Raw genomic sequence first — 15,841 nt, forward strand, 5'->3', positions numbered from 1 at the left:
TGGATTGGTTGTTTTTCTGCCATAATCAAACATTTTAGAATACGTCCAAGACACAATTTGGAGTTTTGGGACTAGACCTGTTTTAATCTATATATATAAAATCGGAGGTATGTATGTGTGTATGTGTGTGTGTGTGTGTGTGTGTGTATGTGCCGCGATCACGCAAAAACGGCTTGACCGATTTGAACGAAACTTAGTATGCAGATCCCTCACTACCTGGGATGATATGTTCTGGGGGTCTCGCGGCCCACCTGCACACGTGGGCGGAGCTACAAACATAAAATCAGATTTTACCCATTCATGTCAATAGAAAAAATGTAAAAAGCTGCCATTCTCACTGTAATTCAAAAACGGCTTGACCGCTTTGAACGAAACTTGGTATGCAGATCCCTCACTACCTGGGGTGATATGTTCTGGGGGTCTCGCGGCCCACCTGCACACGTGGGCGGAGCTACAAACAGAAAATCAGATTTCACCCATTCATGTCAATGGAAAAAATGTAAAAAGCTGCCATTCTCACAGTAATTCAAAAACGGCTTGACCGCTTTGAACGAAACTTGGTATGCAGATCCCTCACTACCTGGGGTGATATGTTCTGGGGGTCTCGCATCCCACCTGCACACGTGGGCGGAGATACCAACAGAAAATCAGATTTCACCCATTCATGTAAATGGAAAAAATGTAAAAAGCTGCCTTTCTCCCTGTAATTCAAAAACGGCTTGACCGATTTGAACGAAACTTGGTATGCAGATCCCTCACTACCTGGGGTGATATGTTCTGGGGGTCTCGCATCCCACCTGCACACGTGGGCGGAGATACCAACAGAAAATCAGATTTCACCCATTCATGTCAATGGAAAAAATGTAAAAAGCTGCCTTTCTCCCTGTAATTCAAAAACGGCTTGACCGATTTGAACGAAACTTGGTATGCAGATCCCTCACTACCTGGGGTGATATGCTCTGGGGGTCTCGCGGCCCACCTGCACACGTGGGCGGAGCTACAAACAGAAAATCAGATTTCACCCATTCATGTCAATGGAAAAAATGTAAAAAGCTGCCATTCTCACAGTAATTCAAAAACGGCTTGACCGATTTGAACGAAACTTGGTATGCAGATCCCTCACTACCTGGGGTGATATGTTCTGGGGGTCTCGCGGCCCACCTGCACACATGGGCGGAGCTACAAACAGCAAATCAGATTTCACCCATTCATGTCAATGGAAAAAATGTAAAAAGCTGCCATTCTCACTGTAATTCAAAAACGGCTTGACCGGTTTGAACGAAACTTGGTATGCAGATCCCTCACTACCTGGGGTGATATGTTCTGGGGGTCTCGCATCCCACCTGCACATGTGGGCGGAGCTACCAACAGAAAATCAGATTTCACCCATTCATGTCAATGGAAAAAATGTAAAAAGCTGCCATTCTCACAGTAATTCAAAAACGGCTTGCCCGATTTGAACAAAACTTGGTATGCAGATCCCTCACTACCTGGGGTGATATGTTCTGGGGGTCTCGCGGCCCACCTGCACACGTGGGCGGAGCTACAAACAGAAAATCAGATTTCACCCATTCATGTCAATGGAAAAAATGTAAAAAGCTGCCTTTCTCCCTGTAATTCAAAAACGGCTTGACCGATTTGAACGAAACTTGGTATGCAGATCCCTCACTACCTGGGGTGATATGTTCTGGGGGTCTCGCGGCCCACAACTCTATGTTGCTTTCTCAAGGGTGGGTTCACCCAAGAATTTATATGTTCTTGCTCTAGGAGATGAAACTAAAAATGTTGTTTATAATCACGTTTTGCGTTAGTTGTATTGTATTCATTTTGTCAAATATTTCACATTATAATTTGAATATTGTACTTTTTATTAAGCTGTAAAAAAATAATTTCATTCACCACTATAAAGTATTTTTATTTGAATCCATTTACAGTGTTATTGCTATAATTAAATACCCGTGCAACGCCGGGGCATCAGCTAGTAATGAATAAGGGACAAAAAGGTGCCCTGACTTACCAGATGACCACTGGAGAAATGTAGGCATGAACCCCCCTCCCCCCACCCCCCATCAATATAATGCAAAATTAACTCACTGTGCTATTGAAATGTTATGAAGATTTTAACTTTTTTCTGCCCCTGTATGTCTTACCTATCTCTCTTTTTCTGTAAAAGAGATGGATGTTGTGAACCATGCAACACACCAAACTACTTTGCACCCAAGTGGTGAAGAGGGGCACAATTTTGTAACAGGCTGCTTATGTGTGAAGGCCAAGTAGGTGCCTATGTTAAGCCTATATGAATAAGGCCAAACCTGCAGAAATAAAGGATAAATTGCCTGCTTTGGTGTAGAAATACATGTTAGTGCATAAATATGCAATTTAAAGTCACAGATTTAGGAATATTTGGAGCATGTGAGGGCAAACTTGAGCAATTACCAAACTTGAGGATCATGGTAATTGCAAAGTTCTTCAGATTGCTCAGAAATAAGGTATTCTCATCCAAGGAACCCAGTATAAATTTTTTCATTTGCAGAGGAAAAAAATAAAGCCCATTTGGGCCTCTTTTGCAAGAAATTCCTGTGGTTGAAGTAGGAACCACTGGAGTAGGGTTACCAGGCATCTGGGAAAACCCAGAGATGTCCTCCTTTTAGAGGACCTTCTGGGTGCCCAGATAGACTTTCCAAAATCCAGTGGTTTGTCCGAGTTTTGGAAAGCCCCAACCTCCAGCGGCATCTGGAGGGTCTCTTGAGTATGCACGGATGACATCATATGCATCCATGCATGCTCAGAGGCGTGCCAGACATAGCCCAGGGGTTGGAGAAGAAAGATTTTGTGTGTGTGTGTGGGGGGGGGGGTCTGGAGGCAGAATGGGTCAGGGCTGGAGACAGAACAAGGCGAGGCTGGGGGCAAGGCCTCATGTCCAGGTTTCTATGTCGGAAAGTCTGGTAATCCTACATTGGAAGAAGTTCATTATAAAACTCTAATGCAGAGATGTCAAATTATCCAATTTCAGGAGGGAGACTTTTTATCTAATCCAGTGTCTCGCAAACTTTTTTGAGCTGGGGCACACTAAACCTAGTGTCCCCGGCTCAAGACACCCAGAAGTGCACTGCTGTCGGCATGATGATGTCACGCCAACATCAGTACTTGTGCATAGGCCCTTCAAATGAGCCTTGCACCGAGAAAAAGGCCAGCAGAGAGAAGAAATGCTGGTGTTGGGAGACTGCTTACAGGACAGCTGGTGCCGGCACCTCTCCTCTTCCCCAGTGTACCATGGCACACCTGAAATCTCAGGAGGCACACTGGTGTGCTGCGGCACAGTTTATGATACACTGATCTAATCCAAAGCAGTGTTGAATTTATTGCTCTCCGATTCTACCCATTGAGATCTATGCTGCAGGGCCCAGAATGTATCATTATGGAGTTGTCAGAAAACTGAGACTGGCCTAAAATCTCCCCTTTTTGAATGGGGAACTTGGAAGCTCTGATGCTGTGGGCAGTCAAATCTAGCTGAGTCCTTTATTTGTTTATTTAGGTGACCAAGTCATTCTTTTGGTATCTTTGGCTAGTTTATTGTGCCACAGAGTCCCTAGCAGGGACTTCTAAAGCTTGAACAAAATAAGTACTAGGATGCTCAAGAAAAGTGTTAATGTCACTGTACCTCCAAGAAATGGATCCTACACAAAAGGGCAAACCAGGATTACTGAAAGCATGAAACAGAAATCCTATGGCAAGAAGAAGCAAGGAAAAACAGGAACCAAATGCATGGCTGGACAAGAAAATAACACTGAGGCAGCAGGAAACAAGCCCAGCAGCGGGGCAGAAATGTTCAAGACTGCCTTGAGTTGGTCTCTGCTGGAACTAAGATTTATCATAATTACAAGACACAGCAAGGAAAGGGCTAGCTACAGCCAGACTCTCAAGATGCAGAGAGCTCCTCAAGAAGGGCAGCTGCCTTTTCACAGGTTGAAAGCTGGCTGGTGCCTACCACACACTGTGTTAAAGAATTGCCTTTAATGTGACTCGCCCAAGAATTGTCAGTGGCAGAAGCACGATTTGAACCCTGGCTTCAATGGGTCTCACTCTAGTATTGTAATCACTAGGCCACTTCCCCCTCCTTTTAAAATAATTTTATTATAACTTAAGTATTTTAAAAAAATCACTCAAACTTATAAATTACTGTTTATACTCGAATATAAACCAAGATTTTTGAGCCCCTAAAAATGGGGGCCTCGGTTTATATTCAAGCTTCCTTTTTGATGATGGTGCTTTTTTCCTCCCCTCCCCACCAAATGACCAATGCTGCTATTTTTCACTCCCACCCCCTATATCCGGCACTGCCGTCCTCCATCCCCTCCAACAACCAGCACTGCTGTCTCTCACCCTCTCTGATAACTGGCATTGCTATCTTCCTCCCCCCATCCTGATGACCGACACTCCTACACACTGTGCTGGTAAAGGGTCTTAGCGTCTGCAAGTGATCAAGACTTGCTGGACTCCCTTCGAGAATCCCAGAGAGGGTGGAAGCCAACAGGCCTTGAGCACATGCAGACGCTAAGACCCTTTACCACCAAAAGCTGGCCAAAAGCCAAAGAAGACTTCTTTGCATTTGTCCTAAACAATTCACCTAGATGAAGTGGACAACACAAATGCGATAGAGTTCAAAAACTTTCTATCCCTACTCAATTACAATCTTCCTCTACCCACACAAACACATGAAAAAGGCCATCAATTGGATGTGGTAGCCATGTCCATAAAGGATATCCCAGACCCTGCCATTTCGCTACTTAAAGGCACCTGGATTCATGATATCTGGTCTGACCATTTTACTTATTATTTCCAGCTATTCTGGTCTTATCATAAATCTAAAACACGCCCAATTATAAAAAGAGAACATCACACAAGAGGCTATATTAATCCAAAATAATTCTGGTCACAATACGAATTGCAAACAGAGATAGATGAAGGAATCGATTTTTGGGATCACTGGACGACAACCAGCACATCCGTTTTAGATAAAATCGCCCCTATACGTAATAGCAAAAGCAATTCAAATAAATATAACAAATGGTTTGACATTGAACTTCTAAAAATGAAACAACTAGCTAGACGACTGGAAAGAACTTGTAAAAAAACAGGAGAACTAGCCAACCGTAACAACTGGAGAGCTAACATAAAAATCTACAAACAAATGTTAAAAGACAAACGTAAAGCATTCTACTCCACTAAAATCAACTTATCTTGTAATGGTTCACAAGGAATCAATACAAAAGAGCTATTCAACCTGATCACAAATTTATTTGACACCACTCGCTACACCTCACCCACACACAACATTAAACTACCCTCTGCAAATGACTTAGCTCTGTACTTCGATTCTAAAATTAAGAACCTTAGAATCCATTGTTCAACAAACGACTCTTGTGATCATCAAATAGCGAACACCCAAGGAAATGATATACCGGCAGACATGATCTGGAGCTCCTTTCAGGATTTAGAGTGGAATGATTATATCAAATTATATAACAAATACTCTAGATCCTATTGCGTTCTGGACTCATGCCCCCCAGAAATTATGAAAGCAGCACCTTTAGAATTTAAATTATCACTGATGCAATACTTGGCTTACAACCTAAACAATGGGAAGTTCCTCTCTAATAATGGTCATATTATTATAACCCCAATTCTAAAAAATCGTAAAGTATCCTCAGCCCTAATATCCAACTATAGACCGGTAGCTTCCATTCCGTTTATTATAAAAATTATGGAGGGATTGGTTCACACCCAACTGATGGGTTATCTTGATCAATTCTCTCTCCTTCATGAAACTCAATCTGGTTTTAGGCCATTATTCAGTATGGAGACAGTAATTGCGGCTATCTTAGACAATTTGCACCTACTGTTTAGTAAAGGCCTTAATGCCCTGATAATGCAATTCGATATGAGTTCTGCCTTTGATCTAGTGGACCACATGAAACTGCTGCAATGCCTAGATGCCATTGGTATCTGGGATAAGGTGCTGAACTGGTTCCGTGGCTTCCTTATATCCCGCACCTATCAGGTTCGTTTTAATTATGAGCTTTCCGACACCTGGAGCAATCCATCCGGTGTGCCCCCAAGGCTCTCCACTATCCCCATTGCTCTTCAACGTCTACATGTCCTCATTGGGCACGAAGCTAACCCAGCTGGGGATAAAATTATTTAGTTATGCAGATGATTTTACGATTATCATCCCATTCACCAATTCTGTCTCCGAAACTATTCCCAAAGCTTCAGAAGCTATAAACATGATGGAACAATGGATGACAAACTTTAGGCTCAAACTTAATTCAGATAAAACGACTTTTTTCATTGCTTCACCACATCCACTTGACATTAAATCACCCCTCTGTATCAATAACCTTAGTTACCCTATCCAGCCCTCCATAAAGATACTAGGTGTAACTCTGGAACAACGCCTAACCATGAAAGACCAAGTAGATTCCTTAATCAGAAAGGGATTTTTCACTCTCTGGAAACTCAGATCCCTTAAAGCTTATTTTGTTACATCGGTTTTTAGAATCCTAGTCCAATCCCTCGTACTAAGCCTGCTTGACTACTGTAACATCGCCTATTTGGCAATTTCCCAAAAAAATATGCGACGCCTACAACTGTTGCAGAATGCGGCAGTTAGACTAATCTTTGGACTAAAAAAATTTGACCACATGACACCCTTCTACCGGCAGCTACATTGGCTGCCGATGAAGGCACGCGTAAAGTTCAAATTTGCCTGTTTCTGCTTTAAAGCATTACACGGACTTGCCCCCAAATACATTACTGACCTTTTCTCCTTCTCAACTAACAGACACAAGAGAAGTTCACATTCCAACTTCGTTTCCCCCCCAGTGAGAGGTTGCAAACTGAAAAAACACCATGAATTCCTTCTCTCACACCAAGCAGCATCATGGGGTAAAGACCTAGAACAATTACTTTCGTCCTCTACTTATGAGGTATTTAGGAAACGTCTAAAAACACACCTGTTCCTAAAACATCTTGACAACTGATCCACTTATCTCTTTCCTCTCAATAGCGACCTACTGTCCTTTTGATCACTTTTCTCCTCAACAATGAATTTCCTGTCTAATTACTTCTCTTTCTTCTTCCCCTCTTGAAGTCAGTCAATTTGTACCTTTGCTTAATCTTTTGTAAACCGCATAGAACTTCACGGTATTGCAGTATATAAGCTGTTATTATTATTATTATTATCAGCACTGTGTGTTGGCATCGGCTTCATGAGTCCCGGAACTGTAAGTGTGATGTCAGTCAGGGACAGGGGGCAGCAGGTTTTTTGGACTCGAAACAGCCCCAACTGAAAAATTAGAGGGGCATAATCGAAAGGAACGTCTAAGTCCGTTTTCGTCCAAGTTGCAAGTCGTCCAAAGTAAAAAACAGCTTAGGACACATTTTCGAAAAATACATCCAAATATTTTTTCGTTTCGAAAATCGTCCAACTTGATCATCCAAGTTGCTAAATCGTCCATCTATATACAACATTTTCGTCCAACTTTTCGTCCAAGTCAAAAACGCCTAGAACAAGCCCTTTTGGACGTGGGAGGGGTCTGCAAAGTGATGGACTGTACACCCAAACATGGCACCTAAATAGTGGGGTACCTTATAGGGCACTGCTGTGAACTTCACAAAATGGGTGCCATGTCTTCATCTCACTACAGCTCCCTTATAGGTCATGGTGAGTCCCCCACTTATATGCTAGTAAAAAAGGGTTATGGGGTGTATAGGGGTTATGGGGTGCACATGTTTCAATATCAATGCAGTGATTACAGGGGCTTATGGGCATGGGTCCTCCTCTCTACGGTTCTCCCTAACCCACCCTCCAAAATGGCTTAAGATGCCTCTGTGCAGTACGAGTAGGCTTTCTTATGCCAGGCTGCCAGGTGATGATGTTTTGGAGGCACAATTTTCAAGTGATTAATATTTTTAGGGGGGTGTCAGTGATCACTGGGGTAGTATGTGGGGGTATTATGTGTTTGCAGTGCTTAACTGGCCACTTTAGGTGGGTTTTTGTGACTTAGACCATGCTTTAAATGGTCTAAGTCACAACGTCCAAGTTTCGTCGATCCTGTGCTGTATAATTTTCGATTATACATGCAGTACGATTAAGTCTAAGCCTGCCCATGTCCCACCCAAATCCCGCCCTCAACACTCCTCCTGACATCCCCTTTTAGCTATGGTCATTCAGCAGCACTATGAAGGCCTAGGTCGTTTATAAATACACCCAAAACCCGGTTTTACCATCGGCACTTGGATGTTTTTGACTGATGATCATCCAAGTGCCAACTTAGGCCGGTTTTTGGATGTTTTTCTCTTTTGATTATGAGCCCCTTAGTGATTACTTATGGCATTACTTAGAACACTCACATACCCAAATTTCTAATCTCGGTTTATATTCAAGTCAATCATTTTTCCTCCTTAGGGGGGGGAAAGGTTACCTCAATTTATATTCGTATCGGTTTATATTCGAGTATATATGGAAAAAATCTACAAGAAACCTCAGCTCTTTCCCTTTATAAAGGCAAGGGGACTTCCATACTGAATAAGTCCACTGTTTGAGAGTCAGAGGCAACACAAGTTCATAACCATTGGTCGACTTTAAGGAGTATGGCTTTTTATTTCACCAGTTTGGGAACAGAGAATAGAAGAAGCTAGTTACAGTTTCTTTGACTTTGCTTTATAAACATTTTTTTTTTCAAAGAGTACAGTTATTATGCTTTTTCTGAAAGGATAGAGGTTTCTCAGCCTTTCTATTCTTCTCATTTAATGGCTGTCATCAAGTATCTCTTGTGTCTTTGCCAGCTGCTTAATTACTCACCTCTGCAGAGCGAGACTCGTGCAAATATGCTCAATTGTCACTAGGTGACTGGCCTGTCATCATTCCGTATGTATTTCAGCCCCATTACCTGTAATAATACACAGTTGTCGTTTCATACAAAACACATTTATTACCTATGGTATCAGGTGACTCTGTGACCCAGACAGGTTCTGCTATGTCAGCAACTCAAAATGACAGATGCGCCACAGTAATTCCATGAAATACAATGGGAGAGAGCTACAGAGTTTAAATAAGAGCTAGTTAAGCTAATGACTTATCATACAGCCTCTCAGCCTAGTGGCGCTACTGCTAGAGACTGATTGTTATATCTCTGATGTGGTCTACCATAAAAAAAATCATCGACCTTTCAGTCTTATTCTTCAGCATCCTTTCATACTGAACTGAAAATTCAGTCCAATTGAACACTGTTTCTAAATCTGCAAATCATGTTCATTGTTATCTCTGATGAGATTAGCCTCTTCTGTTTCTCCTATCTGTACAGTTGCTGAGCTTTTCGTACAAGAGAATTTCTCCTATCTCAGGGCCATCAGTCATCGGTTATATGGCATGCGTACTTTCACAGCTTATGTTGCCATGTATCTATGACAACACTAAAGCAGTTCATCCTTTGGACAATGCTGTTCAATGTTAAGAGTTGCAAGCAGAAAAAATCACCTCATGAAGGTGCCTGCTATTAGATATTGCTCTCGTGTTTTTGTTCCTCGGGAAGTGCATCATTTCTTGGTCACAGGAATGACTGGCTATCTTTATGAGAATCGTCTGACCTTTGGAAATGATGTAGTTACCTTGACTCATTATCAAGTGACCCTGTTCTGTCAGAAATCCATGTAACAAATTTGTATGTAGATAAACAGAGAGATAAGTTTGGTAGGAAGGTTGACTTTCTTCTTAACTTTCACAACTTTATTGGACAAGTAACTGGAACTGGAAAATGCCTGGCATACTAGATAATGAAATAGAATTAAAAATAATAGGCTCAGCAACTTTAAGTTATTAGAAGTAGTTATAAGACTTCAAAGTTTAGTGGCTCGGTTACTGGAGTAGAATTACTGAACAGGGAAAGCATGCCTGAATTGCTGGGTGAAAAGCAACGCCTTCTGATAGTTCTGGAGAGGCAGGCAGATGAGACTGACTTATAAGACCTTCAGAGTTCGAGCTTGCCAAATGGAGAACATTTCCATAGTTATCTGGCTTTTGCTTAAGAACCATATACCGATCAAAAACTAGAACACATGCCCCAATGCCAAGCAAAGTAAATATAGAAGCAGTTTCCTAAAAAGATCAGCAGGTGGCAGCATAACACATAAACATAGTTAGCAGAGTCTAAGCATGCAGAATTTATGACAGGTTACCAAATAACATTCATTGTAAAATACAATAGACAATTAACTGCTGACTCCTCCATTCCATCATTCCAACTCCCTATTTTCACTTTTTCTTAAGAAACAGGTAGGTCTTTAGTGCTTAGCAAAGCTGCTGTTTTTCTTTCATCTGGTGTGCTTCTATAGGGAAGTCATTTTGTAGCTGTGACACTGCACAAGAGAAAAGACGAGCCCAGCTTTTAAAATGTTTTACTTCTCACAGAGAAGGAACTAGAGTATAAAGCTACAACCCCCATGTGAGTGCAATAGCAGACTATGTAGTATAGGGACAACCATCTACTCAAATATTCTGGCTCCTTCTTATGTTGCAATTCAAATGCAATGACCAGTATCTTTACAAAAATTCCCATTTATTAACTAGCTCAGTGACCACAACACAGAGAAAATATGATCCCTAAATCCTGCACTAACCTTGCTGCAATGTTTTCCATTTGCCATAACTGACCTATAGAGCGGATAGCGTAGCTGGTTTTAAGAAAGGTTTGGACAAGTTCCTGGAGGAAAAGTCCATAGTCTGTTATTGAGAAAGACACGTGGGAAGCTACTGCTTGCCCTGTATCGGTAGCATGGAATTTTGCTACATCTTGGGTTTTGGCCAGATACTAGTGACCTGGATTGGCCACCGTTAGAACGGGCTACTAGACTTGATGGACCATTGGTCTGACCCAGTAAGGCTATTGTTATGTTCTTATATTCCACTGGCAATCTCAAATATACTACATTGCAATAATCTAATCGTGACATGATAGTGATATGCACTATTTGTCTCTGCAAACAGTTGATGAATCGTCCATAGCAGTGATAAATATTGAAATCCCCTCTTCACTACCCCAGATATATGAGACAATTGTCAGATTAGAATCCAGATCTACTGTAATATAACACAAATTAATGACAGAACAGTTCCACTCTCCAGATGCTGCTGTCCATCAAACTGTGAACCAAGATAATTACACTGGAAGAAGGAAACAGGGATGTGTATTCATTAACATGCATTTGGATTGTTAATTTGCCTTCAATGTTTAGGGGGCTCTTTTACTAAAGATTAGTGCATGTTATCTGCAGCAGGGCCTAAAGGAATAAAATGCACTAACCTTTAGTAAAAGACCTCAGTAGTGAGAATGATGTTAATTTAACATGTATTAATCTTTAACACATTTACAATTGATGTATGTGGGGAGGTTATCCCATAAATATTTTATTGAATTTAAATAAATCATTACAATTGAATACTAATACAATTAAACTAATTAAAATACAAAACAAAATTATTAGATAAATAAAAACAAGTTATTAACAAGAATGTCTGATACAAACTGGGAAAAAATGCCAAATGGAAAATTTTTGGCCTATGCACATCCCTACTAGGAAAGATAGAAGAATCATTTCTTTAAAAATCGGGGTAGATGGAAGAACTGCGGCCAGGATGGAGGCAGTCCCAAGCTACTATTCTCAGACCTAGAAGTGTTTGATGAGTTTCTAACAGAAAGAGCCCAGCATCAGATCTTTAATGCCAGAACCTGAACAAATGAGGGAATCAGAGCATATGAAAAAAAAAACCCTGCAATTGTTGGGTCTGGGTATTGCTTTTTTGTAGTAAGAAAAACTTATTTGTACTGTCAAGAACTGTAGGTGCTCAGTGTTGTTCACAATTGAGACAATCGTTTCTAAACAACTATCAAGTTATCTAGAAAAATTTTCTGTTCAGTTGCCATTCCAACATGGTTTCTGATCTAATATTAGTACGGAAATATTATTATGATTATTATTGATTCAAAGTTTATGGTCCCAGAATTGATATGCCATACTATTACAATTCAAAGCTTTTGATATAGTTAATCATCAAGTTTTGATTTAACTTCTTTCAGGCATGGAGGGTAAAGTACTCAACTGGTTTAAGGGGTCTTATGTGGTAAACTTTGGAGGCTCAGAATTTTCAGCATGGTCACCGGATTGTAGGGTTTCCCAGGGCTCCCCACTGTCACCTATCCTTTTTAATATTTATATGATGACGTTAAAATCTTATGAAATGAGCTCTATTGAATCTTATATGAGCCCTATATGAATGATATTTTCATCCTACTTGAAGTTGATCCCGATCTGAGTAAACCTACAGATAACATACATTTCTGCACTTCCAAATTACAATCTTGGACTTCTCAGGTTCACATGAAATTGAATACTATAAAAACAAAATTACTTTGGTTCGGTTCTGAAATTGCAACTCTCCCCAGTCCAATCACCCTTAACTCTGGTGATACCTTATCAATTGAGTTTTCCTCAAGAGTGTTGAGTATTATCTTAGATTCCTCCCTTTCTTTTCATCATCAGACAAACCATTTAACTAAGAAATGTTTTTTCAGTAAACGTACATTGAAAAGTGTTCGTCATCTGTTCTACCAATATCATTTTGCAATACTGGTTCAATCCATTATTTTGGCATAACTGGACTATTGTAATTCCATATATGTGGGTCTAAGCAAAGGAAACGAAAAAAAGACTCCAATTGATCCAAAATACTGCTGCAAGATTGATTTGGGGGAAAACAAAATACGATCATGCATCTCCCCTGTTGAGTTTACATTGGCTCCTTTTTCAACTGAGAGTCCAGTTTAAATGTGCATTTATCGTTTTTAAGATTCTACACGGACTTTTTGATCCCTTGATTCTTTTATCTTTAAATTCCATGAGATCGTCAGGTCATAGAATCATTCACATATTCAAACTTTCTTTTCTATCCATAAGAGGTAACAGATCTGCCAGGAAAATTGTTCATTCTTTGCATTACTTGTGATTTGGAATGATTTACCTTCTCAACTAAGATATTGCTTATCATTTTTGTTCTTTTGATAAACCATTGTTTCAATGCTTTTTTAGCAGATAACTTCTAATGATGATAACTTCTTCATATAATGACAATTATTGTTAACCGAGTTGAGTCCTGTGCATCAGGGTTGACTTGGTATATAAGTCAAAGATTTAGATTAGATTAGATTGACAATTATGAGCACAGAACACATGACAAGCAACCTTTGACTATTAACATCATTTATTAATAAACCATAACTAAGTGTATGTCAACATAGATGACCAAACAATCTCCTAAGTTTTCATCAATTCATTGAGAGTTCCAATTTTTTTTTGAAGGAAGAGTTTTATTAGCACACTAGTCCCTGCATATAATCTTGGCCTTTTGCCTTTTTATAACGCTAACAGGGAAACATTAGCTAATTTTACAACTTTGAACTGGAAACCAGGAATGTCACCAACAGCAGCGAGTCCCAATTCATAAAAGGTTTAAGATGGTAATGTGAGAGGCCATTCTATAACAGGGCACCACATTGCCACATGAGTGCATAAGTATACAGTACATTGTCACTCTTGCTGGTAAGTGCACACTTACAAACATATTTGGTGTGCATAGGTTTGAAAATGGACTTTGTGTATGCTACTTTCCTCTCCCTATAAGCATGTCTCTGAGAAAGCTCACCTTAATGCATTTAAAAGTGTGCATGTTCCCAATGCCATTTGTTTGGAGGGCAATAGTCAGTTAATTTGCATGCATAATTTGCTATTTACATCATAAATGGGTTTAAAATTGTCTTCTAAACCCCTCTAACTATGAATTTTTGCCACTCTAAATCTAAGCTTCTCAGAACATATTTTTTTAGTCAGGCTTACCCTAGTTAGGAATATCCTTGATCCCTGGTATATTCTTTCTCTACCACTTCCCTTTAATCCTCTACTCTCACTATTTATGGTCTCATTATTTTTGTGACTCCTATCCTATCATTTAATAGTGTCCCTTTTTCTGTTTCTTACACTGCATATTGTGACAAGCAAGGGTGAACAGGGGAACTAGAACCTGCTCCTAACCCTGCTCCAAGCTCCAGTCTAGGAGCTATTGGAGGGACCCAAAGACAGTATATAGTACCTTCTTATGGAGGTGGTAGAGTAGAACCTGAAGAGAGAGAGAGCTGGGAAAGGAGGAGAAGTCTCCCATGGAAGTGGGGGAGCTTGGGGACATGCTCCATTGAACCTAAAGGCATGGATTGGGCATGCCCAGGAACTTCAAAAGAAGTCCAAGACATGGATCAGAACTGAGAGGAGGGTTCCTGAAGCCTCTTTTTCCCTTAGAGTGATGGCATTGGGCAGCTTGGTCAACCCATAGTGGTAGGAGCAGTGTCCCTAGGGGTGGTGTTACCAGTGCCCTAGGAAAGGGGGAGGGGAGGTAGGTAAAGGAGTTTTCCTTAGCACCTAGGTGGGCAATTTTGTGGTTGCTTGTGACCAAGCAGTTCAAGCAGGAATATGCAAATAATTTGTATACATGACTGAACTGGGAAAGAGAGACTAAAGAAGAAGACTTGTACAACCAAGGGAGGGAAGAGGAGAGAATAAGAAGCCTGGGGGACTTAGGATGCCACAGGGTGGGCCAAGCGGGGACAAATTAATGATCTGAAAAGCAGTTGTTTGATTTTACGCCTCACCACAAGTGTCCTGGAAAGTCTTGGGGAGGACTGGAGGAGCTGTTGCAACTTGAGTGCAGCTATTGAGCTCTTTTGTGCCAGGCAGAAGAAAAGATTTCCAGTGACAGAGACTGCTGGTACTGAGAGAAATCTGCAGTGGACCTGAGAGTGCTGGTGATATTTTCTGTTTCTGTATTCAGTGCACTCACTGAGCGGCATTCCGATAGGAGCCTTACGTCACCTGTCACCCACAAATTTTATATAAAACATAAGCATTGCATTCCATATGGTTCTCTACTAGTGAAGCACTGAACATCTCAGACCCCCCTGAAGAAAGAGTGTTTCTCTGAAACATGGACTGTGTTGGATTCGATCTTCATGTATATGAAAGCCAACCTTTGGAAAACAACATTATATTGACTTTAATAAAAGTTTCTGTACCTTGTACATTTTTTATCTGCAGTTTCTTTTTGTTTTTTGGGGAGGGTTTTGGTGATATTTTCTACTTCAATATTTTCTTCTTTTTTTTAACAGCCTTGCTATACATGTACTATGAAAGATAGTATATCAAGTACAATAAAATATAAGCCATAAGCTCTAAGGTTTTGCTTGAAGAAAGAACACAGAAGAGACCTCTAGTGACTCTACCAGTATTAGGCATGTGACCTTTTGAACTAGAATACTCTCACAGCTTCTGGAACAGAGAAGGAGGTCAAGGACATTTTCCCAGAAGGTTCATAAGAAATAAAGATTGGATTTGATGCTACTTTATTCTACAACTGACTGTATTTAAATTAACGATGAGCTTATCCCATGTTTTTCTGCCTTACGTAAACATTTTGGTTCAGAACTGCAATCTTTGATCTGGAGTGGTTTATTGGATGAAAGGGGAGTGCTGAGTGAACGGATGGTTTCCTAGTTCCTGCCGGTCCCAGGTCTGACTTCACAAACAGTCCAAAATTTACTTCAAAAGTAACCTGCCCTGATGTTCACCAGGCAAGAAAGGGTTACAAATACAAATCAGCCTGTTCATATCCTGTTTATCATCAGAAACGACCTATTCCCACCTCACTATGGGCTATGAACATATTCTAACCTTTCAAATG

This window comes from Geotrypetes seraphini, chromosome 4, assembly GCF_902459505.1.
Source record: "Geotrypetes seraphini chromosome 4, aGeoSer1.1, whole genome shotgun sequence".
Classification (NCBI taxonomy): Eukaryota; Metazoa; Chordata; class Amphibia; order Gymnophiona; family Dermophiidae; genus Geotrypetes; species Geotrypetes seraphini.